General features: G+C 43.6%; 1 protein-coding gene across 3 annotated transcripts in view; it reads right to left on the reverse strand.

The window, feature by feature from the left end:
• The window catches only part of AMOT (angiomotin), a 67,318-nt gene extending 61,614 nt beyond the window's left edge, over nt 1-5,704 (reverse strand). For 2 of the 3 annotated variants that reach the window (XM_010353291.2, XM_010353289.2), the window contains exon 1: nt 5,216-5,704. The gene's annotated coding sequence lies outside the window, so the exon portion shown is untranslated. Of the gene's footprint in view, nt 1-5,005; nt 5,043-5,215 lie in introns of those variants that run through there. The other variant, XM_010353290.2, reaches the window with a different exon arrangement.
• Nucleotides 5,705-10,248: the final 4,544 nt, after the last annotated feature.

Here is a 10,248-nt window from a genome sequence, read left to right on the forward strand (position 1 = left end):
GGCTTCAAGTCACACAGGCTAATGATATTTCATAGAGTTAGGGCAAGAGTGAAAGTGCCTTTACAAATGTGAAGGCAAGCCCACAGACTTAAAAGAGTAGATTTTCAACAGCTGCCTTAGGAAACATTGGCAAATACATCCATTTGCATTTTCTCCAGGATCATATATTACCAAAAAAAAAAAAAAAAAAGTTCCTGTTCCTCATTTGGTACTTTCTAAATACTAAAAACCCGTACGGCACTTTCTACTCCAGTTAGAGAAATTTAATCGAATTTATGATGAGCCACTGGTTTCCAGGAATGAATCCATCAAATTTTTTTTTTTTTTTTTTTTTTTTTTTTGCTCTTGTTGCCCAGGCTGGAGTGCAACGGCGTGATCTCGGCTTACTGCAACCTCCGCCTCCCGGGTTCAAGCAATTTGTCCCTCAGTTTCCCAAGTAGCTGGGATTACAGGCATGCGCCACCACACCCAGATAATTCCGTATTTTTAGCAGAGACGGGGGTTTCACCATGTTGGACAGGCTGGTCTCAAACTCCTGACCTTAGGTGATCTGCCCGCTACTGCCTCCCAAAGTGCTGGGATTACAGGCGTAAGCCACCATGCCCGGTGAATCCATCAAATCTTAGAGATCACATGTATACCATACCTTTGTTATCAAAGGAAAATTAAAGAACTATGAAACTGAACTTTCACTACGTGGTGAAGACCTCAGATGAAGCACCCATTACACGTGGGCCATTCTGCTGCTGCACGTATTGTCTTTTATTTAACTGTCTAAAATCCTTAGTTTCTTTGCTATCTTTTAGTCTAATTTAAACATATTATTTTCCATGCTATAAAACAAGTATATCTGTGCTGTCCAGCTTCTCCTTTCTCATTCTGAAGATTTCATAGTCCACCCAAATTTGTACTCACTTGATGGCATATCACTATACAGTGATTTAAAATCATTGCCAATAATTTAGACAAGGTAAACAGTGGACCCTAGTTTTTTGTTGCTGTTGTTGCTGTTGTTAACAAGAATGGGGGAGAGATAACAGGAGGTCAAAGGAATTAAACTAACAGCCTTGCTAGATACATGAACAATCCCTGAATCACAGAGAGTGTTTAGGGATTACTTATTACATCCATTAGCTTCTCCTGGCATTTGAGAAACAAAATATATGGGAGTCTTCATGTGTCCTCCGTCAGATTCTGACTTCTTTCCTCCACATGGGTTTACAAAGCTAAGTCTTAGGTGGGCTCTTATTGAAAAGCAACATTGTATATATCTGTGGCTCCAATTATCTAAAATTCATGTTAGTACAGGAACCAGGACTTGAAAGGAACTAGAGAAAATGAAAGCAGGTGATCTGTTAGGATGATGGAATTCTTGAAGTTTTGGATAGAGTCTTAGCTTCTTAATTTTGGGTTGTTAAAATATAAAACATGATGCATCCATATTCATATATCCTTACAGGATCTTTTTTTTTTTTTTAACATGATGACTAGATGATTGAATTTCTAACAACGGTTGCACTTCATTCTAGTAGCAATCATTCACATTCATACTCGATATTGAGGCCTAGAAAGAAAACCATAAACTTATGAGAACTGGCTCTCAAAATCACCCTGTCCAAACCCACAATTTACAGTGGGAAAAAAAAAAAAAAACTTAACAGAGGTAGTAAACCGAGTTACGGTTGGGCCTAGAGCCCAGGTCCTTCTCACCAGTAGGCTCACTAGGAAATCTTATTGCAGATTCTTAGGTTAAAAGTGGCATCAGTAGCCATTATTTACTAGAAATAACTTTCTAGATCCCTGGGTTAGTCAAATACAGTAACCGGAAATAAAATATTTTACCTATATGGGGTGGATAGTCTCATCCTTAGAATTGTTCAAAATCTATAAAGTCTGGTTTATTTTCAAAAAGTAATACTAGCTTTCTTCTGCAAGCAGTTGTAGGCCGGAGCTAACGTGGCCAGCATTATTACAAGCCAGAATGATTTAGACAATTAACTAACTCCATTCCATATAACAAAAAGATTTCAAAGGCCAAATAATGGCCTCATTTAATTTAAGTGATAATCATTACAAATTCTTATGTATTCCTTTATGCAATAAATATGCTTCGGAGAAGGTCCAGTAAGAGTGAATTTTTATATATCAAGTCATAGTTTAAAGGCACTAACTAGGAAAGCTAGTACTTACAAAGAAACCTGTTGTGGATTCTTTTATAAAGCAAATGACCTCCTATTTTCTTTCTTTCTTTTTCTTTTTCTTTTTTTTTTTTTTTTTTTGTTCAGATTGTGTGTGTTGTGTGTGGAAGGGGCGACTTCCCTCCTTTCTCTGGGTTAAAAGGGGTCAGAAGCCCACCATGGAGGAGAGTAATGCAGTATGGCCAGCCTGTTTAATACCCCCTTAGTTCCTGGGACAAAATTCTAACCTTTGACTTGGGGGTGGAACCCTAGATTTTGGACCAAAGTCCACAAAAGGCAGCAAGGAGGGAAAAGTAAGTAAGACTAAAGACAACACATCATAGTAAAACACCAACAAAAATTCCTGGGGACAGGAAATCAATGGATCACAATTCTAAACAAATTGGTTTAGTCCCCAGCTAATTAACTTGTCAAGCAGATCACTAAACCTACTGAATCCATGGGAGAAAGAGATGATGTAATAGGAGATTTGGAAACATTTACCCATTTACCATCCTAAAAGGCTCCACTACGACCACACACACCTCTCCCCACCCCTTTCAGTGTGTTTAAGCTGGGCTTAATGGGTGCAAAGGACAATTTCTACCAGACAGTCCCCAAGAATAGACTGTTCTCATGCATTCCAAATGCTCAGTCTCCATGGAGGAGGCTACCTGGTCGCAAGCATTTCCCAAGAGGGAATATAACCTATATTTCTCCTCATTGGTAACAACTCCTCCACTCCACCCCCACGCCCCAAATGAAACAAAACAACTTCTAACCATCCTGAGAACTTCAGGCAACTTTTCTGGGGTAAAGGAAAAGAAGCGTTAAGAGGGGAACAGGAAAGTGTGAGAAACCCCTCTTGTCTCCAAATGGAAAAAAAGGCCTTAAAAAGCTGGATCAAAGGAAGAAAGGGGGATGGGGAAGAAGGGCCGCTTAATTACAAAGACACCCTTTTAAAGAAGGCGCAGGCCCTGGGAGAGGGCTCTTGGGAGAGGCACAGAAGCAGATGTACCCACTTAGAATTCTGGCACTCAATGGGACCTCAAGGTCATAGTATCCATCCCCCTGCCTTCTGATTAGGCTATTCTTAAAGCATTCTAGAGTCTGATGCGGTCTTTACAAAACCTCAGAAAGAAAAAGGAACTCTACAAATGTCCTACTTGGGAATTAGTCTAATAAATCCAAATTCATAAACCAGAAATGAGATTTCAATTTCCAAATCCAAAACTGCATCAACTACGAATTATTAAAATTCCCTTTCTAAAATCTTTTAAATAGGTAAACAGATCTGCAAATTTCATGTAAAAGTGACTCCACATCCAATTGTGGTCAGAGGCTTACTTCACATCTAGACCATGAAGGTAGAAAAAGCACTTTCAATTTTACAAAGTCATAAACTTTTCCAAGGAAAGAAGTAATTTAAAATGAAGTATGATGTAGTGCCAGAAAGTGTCTGTCAATGACGCCGGATAAATCCATACAGAATAGTTGGAACCTGAGTTATCATCTGTAAATAGAGGCAACTACTCTACAACCACCTGGCTGTTAAAATGTCCCAGGCTAGTTATAAAATGTAGTTTAGTCAGGCCAGCTTTTCCCTCCCAGCTGATCTGAAACAGGATAGCCTTTAAAATTGTCACCCTGTAACGTTCCTTCTTTACCTTCCTACTTTCCTCTCCCTCATTAAAATCAACCAAAGTTATTTTTAAATGGACGTAAATAATGTGTTCCCAAATAAGCAATAGGTTAAGGACATCTCAGTAATAAGTCTTTGAACACCATCACTTACAACCTTGACGCACTTGTCCAACTGAAGATAGGTGGGAGATGGATGAAAATGTATACCACATTCAAAATGGCATTTCAAACTATTCTTAGCTACTAAATGAGGGTGCTGAAAGGTCTAACTGAGAAGGCTTCACAAAGGCTGGCCTGAGAAAGAACTTTTCACAAAGCCTAGCTCAAGGAGACTTAAATACCCTTAGCCCTTCATCATTGAAGATTATGGTGACTAATTATCTTCCTCTCTGAATGGGAGAAGAGGGTTATATTCATAAAAGTTTTAAACTGCCTCCCAACTTCCACTCTTCATGGCAGGGAGGGAGGACAACTGAACTAAACATCCCAGGTTGTTGAAAAATTCGTTCTAAAACATACACTAGAGATTGAAAATCCTGTTTCTCACCAACTTTCTCTTTCCTTGCTCATTTAATTTTATTTAGTCCCTTTATGCAAATTATTATATTATCATTAGTGGCAATTTACCAGGAACTGCTCACAGTCTATTGAAGACTGTTATTTTCCCTCCCACTTTTCTTTCTCTTCATTTTCACATACCCACGAAGCCCATCTTACTGTTGAAGCACCAATGTGCCGTGGCCCAGGCTTGGACCCTCAAGACACCTGCCTGATCCCCCAAAACTATTTACTGACATCTTTGGATCTTCTAAGCAGATAGGGGCAACTCCCTCCTCACCATTACTATCACCACCACAGGCACCACAAACGCCACCACACATCTCAAAGAGTAGCCTTGTGTTTTAGATTACACAGACTTTAAAACTTCAAGAATTCACGGTCCTACCCCTCCTGCTCCCGCCTCAGGGAGTGTGAGTCCCCACCCCAAGCCTAAGCACTTAGGAGAAACCTATCTAGTTATCTGAGATAAGCACTGACATGCATGCTGGGCTAAATGTAGATTTCAGCTTCCCTCGGGTCTTTAGCTCCTCCATGTGATTAATTACCTAGAGACCCACAAGAACCCCAGGAGGTAAGGAAGTAAAAGTACCATCTAGTAGTGGTACCCACTATCATCTCCTCACCTAAGTAGGACGGGAAAGCAGCGCACACTCTAACCGATTTAACTTGCTGCACATCCAAAAAAACTAATGGCGAGCTGCAAAGAAAGTAGAACACACGGACATTCCCACACGCGCCTAGATCGATTCACTCACGCCGAGGGCACGACCAAGTTCATGCCACCATGGATTCCTGCCCCAGTTCCCCGCGAAAAGTAACCACGCGTCTCCTACCCCTGAAGGCAACGAAGACAAGGTGACGACTCTCTGCTCGCTCAAGTGGCTTCGGTCCCGGGCCAGAGGCCAGGGATGGGCAGGGGGGAAGCCCCAACTCCTGGCTGCTCCCCTCCTCGCTGCTCCGTCCGGGCTCTCCTTGGTGGCAGTGGACAGGCAGGATACCGGGCCAGAGGGTGGAGCAGCGGATGGTCGGAGGCGAGACTGACTGGAGGTGGTGGTAGTTGAGGGGGAGGCGGAGAGAACTAAGAGAAGAGGAGGCGAAAGAGAGAGGAGACGGAGGAGTAATTCAGGGGGTCTACCAGTTTAGGCAGCCAGAAAGCTCCTCAGAAGGAAGGGGCGTGACTGCCAAGGCAGCTCCTGGGCAAAGGATGGGAGGTAGGGGAGGGGGACGAACGGGTGGCTTTTCTTCTTGCGGTGAGCGGCTAGGACCGCCCCGGAGCAGGGCGGGGGGGTGGACTAGGGAGGAAGGCGGAGTAGAGGGCGGGGAAAGAAGGGCGGGAGCCTGCCTGGACCCTGGAAGTGAGGAGGGGGGGGAGCGCGGAAGAGAGGCGGGGCCGGGGGGCGGGGAAGTTTCAAACAATTGAACCGCGGGGTCCGGGAGCTCGGGCGAAAGCAGGGGACCCTCGCTCTCGCCTTCCCACTAGAGGGGCACGACTCGGTTGCCGTAGCCGCGAGAGTCTGCGCCGTGACTGGCTGGGAAGAAGGAAAGGGTTTTGCAAAAGACTACAATAATAATCTGCGGCAACTGCGCGGCATAGTCGCGTGGGAGAGGCAGTGTAGCTCTCCGCCCCACTGCGGGAGGAAGAAAAACAAATAATAGAAATGCTGAAAAGCACCTTCCACCAAAGCCTGCTTAAAATAATGCAGGAAAGAGCAGTGCTCCTTCGTTTTCCTTCCCCTCTTGCTTCCTATTACCAGCAGGCCCCCCACCCAGGTCACAGCTCTGCGAGACACCCTCCTTTCTTCCTCCGCTCCCCCACCCCGGGCGCTTGCCCCGCTCCCGTTGGCGGGCCGCAGAAGCTGAGGGGCGAGAGAGGAGGGGGTCGTGGGCGGGGCTCTGCAGAGGCTCCGCCCCTGGGCGGGCTGGTACCGCCGGCCTGGGCGGAGTGGGCCCCTGAAGCGTAAGTCCCGCCCACCATTCTTTTGCAGCTACCGGTTGGCCCGGCCTGGCCTAGTATACGCTTGCGATTGGGTCCTGGAGTCGCCAGTCTGATCCCTTTGTCCCACCCGTCCTCAAAATTAATAAAACTAAACAAGAGACTATTGTGTAGTTCTGTGTTCTACCCCAGCTACTGCTGGGAAGAGAAAGATGAGACGCTTTATTTCTCAGTCTCATAAAAGAATGCAACAGTGTGTCGGTCGACTCTGGTACGCCTTTATGTTTATGGTACTGTCCAGCTCTCTGCGAATAGGTAACTTTTCTTCCCCCTTAATTCATTAAATCAGGAGGGGGAAAGTACATGAAGTGTCATTGTGGTGTTCTGCTGGCTGCGAAAAAAACTGACATTGGTTAAAAACAAGAGAGGGCTGAGAACAGCATCCTGGGACACGGAAAATCTACCATTTTACATCTGGGAAAACGAAGGCACAAAGAAACAGTGTCCGGGTAGCAAAATAACACGGAATTTGGAACCAAAGGAAGAATTCATTTGGGATCCTGGCACTTACTAGCTAATTATGTGACTTCTGTTAAGTGGCTTAACTTCTCAGCCTTGATTTTCCTACCTGTAAATAAATGCTATAAGACATGCCCTATTAACGTAAAGGCACTGGTGTGAAAATGTGTGTGAAATCTATAAAGCACTCCACACATGTATGTGTTCCTACTTGTGTATGACACATAATGGAGAGTCTTAGATGTGTTAGGGGACCAATATTCTGCTCATCTGTTTTAAGCATTTACATCCAAGGTCGTGTAGGTTTTGTGGCTTTATTTTAAAAAGTCAACTCTTTTCCTACAATTTTGGGGTGGATATGAAGTTGACTCCCTGCAGTTAGAATAATAAATTACCCCTTTTCTAAGCAGGGTGGGTGAGATTTCTTTTTTAAAGTTCAACAGTTTCATGACAACTTAAAGCTATTGTGGTTCTGGTAGTGAAAGAGGAAATCATGCTGTGTATCTCCGAAGTGAACTTGAGAAAACAAATATGAAGGAACATTTACCATGGAAACCACCATTCTCTACAGATCCATATTTCCTAGAAAACATTTCAAGTAGGAAACAAGCCTAAATGTAAAGGCCTTGACAGCGCAAGGCTATTATAATGACTCATGCCAATGAAAGAGTGACATCCAATTCAAGCCTGCCTAATGGGAGCCATCTGGGGGGCCATGGATCGAGGCATGCAAGAGGAAGTGTGCTTAAAGGAAACACTATCACACAGTAAATAGGGGCTCAGAATCCAACTCTGACTGCAGGAAAAGTAGTGGACGATTGCATGTCATGGAGTGTGCAGCATGCTCTGCTAGGAGCTGTGGAAAGATTCAGAAGCAGGAGTGTGCACAAAATGATTCTCATTATGGTTCTGTTTATATATGAAGTGAGGTTATTTGGGTGATTTTTCATGGAGAAAGGGAGTTTTTGAATGTTCAAGATATGGAGACACCTGGTTTGTGAAGCAAGGAAAGAGTATTTCAGCCTTGTTATTTGGAGTAGACAGGAGAGCTAGATGGGGGGGCAGGTATATGCTGCAGGACTACTACCCTACCAATCACAATGGAACAGGATATTTGTTAAAATCAATGCTGTCCAAGTGAAAAAAGTTAAACATGCACATGGAAGAATTCAGATAAAACAGTACTGGTCTGGGCACGGTGGCTCACGCCTGTAATCCCAGCACTTTGGGAGGCTGAGGTGGGTGGATCACTTGAGGTCAGGCGTTAGAGACCAGCCTGAACAATATGGTGAAACCCCTTCTCTACTAAAAATACAAAAATTAGCCGCTGGTGGTGGCACGCGCCTGTAGTCCCAGCTACTCGGGAGGCTGAGACAGACTAATTACTTCAACCTGGGAGGGGGAGGTTGCTGTGAGCTGAGATCGCGCCACTGCACTGCAGCCTGGGTCAGAGAGCGAGACTCGTCTCAAAAAACAAAACAAAACAAAACAAAAAAAGCACCAAACAAAAAAGTACTGAAAGACTGCAGTGAAAAAGTTCTTCTCCACCACTCTGCTCCCCTAGTCCCATTCTCTTTATGACTGTATGTCATCTTCCAAATAGATTATTTGCATATTCAAGCATGAATGCATATTCCCTTTTTGTTCCTTACAAGTGGAATTATTAATCATGGCACACCTTGCATTTCTATACTCAACAATGTATTTGAAATATTCTTCCATCTCAGGATAACTATGTTTACCTTATTTATTTTATTATAACTTAGTATTCTATTGCATAGCTGTGCCAAAATTCCTTTACTCATGACTCATCCCCTTATTAAATGGGGATTTGGGAGCCAGACATGGTGGTGGCACATGCCTATACTTCAAACTACTAGGGAGGTTGAGGGAGGGGAATCCTTTGAGGCCAGGAGTTCAAGGTCAGCCTGGGCAACATAGCAAGACTCTATCTCTAAAAAAAAAAAAAATGGAGGCAAATTTGGGCTATTTCCCATATTTTGCTACTATGGAAGATGCTATTTTTAAAAAATCCTGGTAACAAAGGCCGGGTGGCTACATTTGTAGTATGCCTGCCCCTAGTCTTGAAGTTGCCTTCAAAACACTTTTCTAACATGCTTTCCTTTCCCCACAGTGCTGTGGAGCAATGGACTGGAGCAATGGAAACCTCTAAGACACTTAATTCCTTTAACATCCACTCCTCAAACCCTGCTTGGTTATTACTCTTCTCCAAATTTTGATGGAGTAGAGTTAGCAGAACTCTGAACTTAATGGTGAGTCACGCTGTGTGCAAGTCACTTCTTAACCTGTGGCAAAGAGTTTTTTGGCACTTCTGTTTAACCCAGGTCTTCCAAGCCTTCTATCCTGCCACGCAAGACTTCTTTGTTTTCGCCCTAAAAACCTTTCAGTTTGTTTAAACCGAGTTGAGTTTGGATTTAAAGCTATGCATTGCCTGCGCTACTTAAAAGAGAGGGGGAGGGGGAGGCCAACATCAACAAACATTGATTGAGCTGCTATTATAGACAAGACTGAAAAAACAGGCATGAGACTTAGCTCCTGCCTTCAAGGATATAAAAAGACAACTAACAAGCATGTGCTAAGTGCCAAATGAATGGTATTGACAGTAAAAGCTGTGGAAGTTAAGAGCAGAGAGTGAAAACTAGTTCCAGAGAGTTAGTTTTTACAACAAACTGTGCCACACACATTTGACTAATCCCCACAGCATCCCTGTGTCTTCATATCCTGACTATAAAGTATAGAAAGCCCTCTGGGGAAGACCAGGAGAATTAACCACTAGCTGTAAAACACCTGTGTAAAGACACTGGGTTGCCTAGATACTATACATTAAAAACCTCCATATAACGATATGGAAAAAAGGAGGATCATTTTAAGCTCAGAAGTCAAGATTCCTCATCCCAAACTACCTGTCCTGTTTGACCTTTATTTTTTATTTATTTTTTATTTTTTTGGGCCAGAGTCTCGCTTTGTTGCCCAGGCTGAAGTGCAGTGGCGTGATCTTGTCTCACTGCAAGCTCCGCCTCCCGGGTTCACACTATTCTCCTGCCTCAGCCTCCTGAGTAGCTGGGACTACAGGCGCCCACCACCACGGCTGGCTAATTTTTTGTATTTTGTTTAGTAGAGAAGGGGTTTCACCATGTTAGCCAGGATGGTCTCAATCTCCTGACCTCATGATCTGCCCGCCTCGGCCTCCCAAAGTGCTGGGATTACAGGCGTGAGCCACCGCACCCGGCCGACCTTTATTTTTTTTCTCAAAATATGCCTTTATTGCACAATAAAAATCAACATCTGTGCTGTACAAAATAAAGTCCATTGAAAAAAATCAAATGTCTACCTTGAAAACATTACACAAAATGAAATAAGCCAGATACAAAAGGACAAATATTGTATGATTCC

This window comes from Rhinopithecus roxellana, chromosome 7 (genome assembly GCF_007565055.1).
Source record: "Rhinopithecus roxellana isolate Shanxi Qingling chromosome 7, ASM756505v1, whole genome shotgun sequence".
Classification (NCBI taxonomy): Eukaryota; Metazoa; Chordata; class Mammalia; order Primates; family Cercopithecidae; genus Rhinopithecus; species Rhinopithecus roxellana.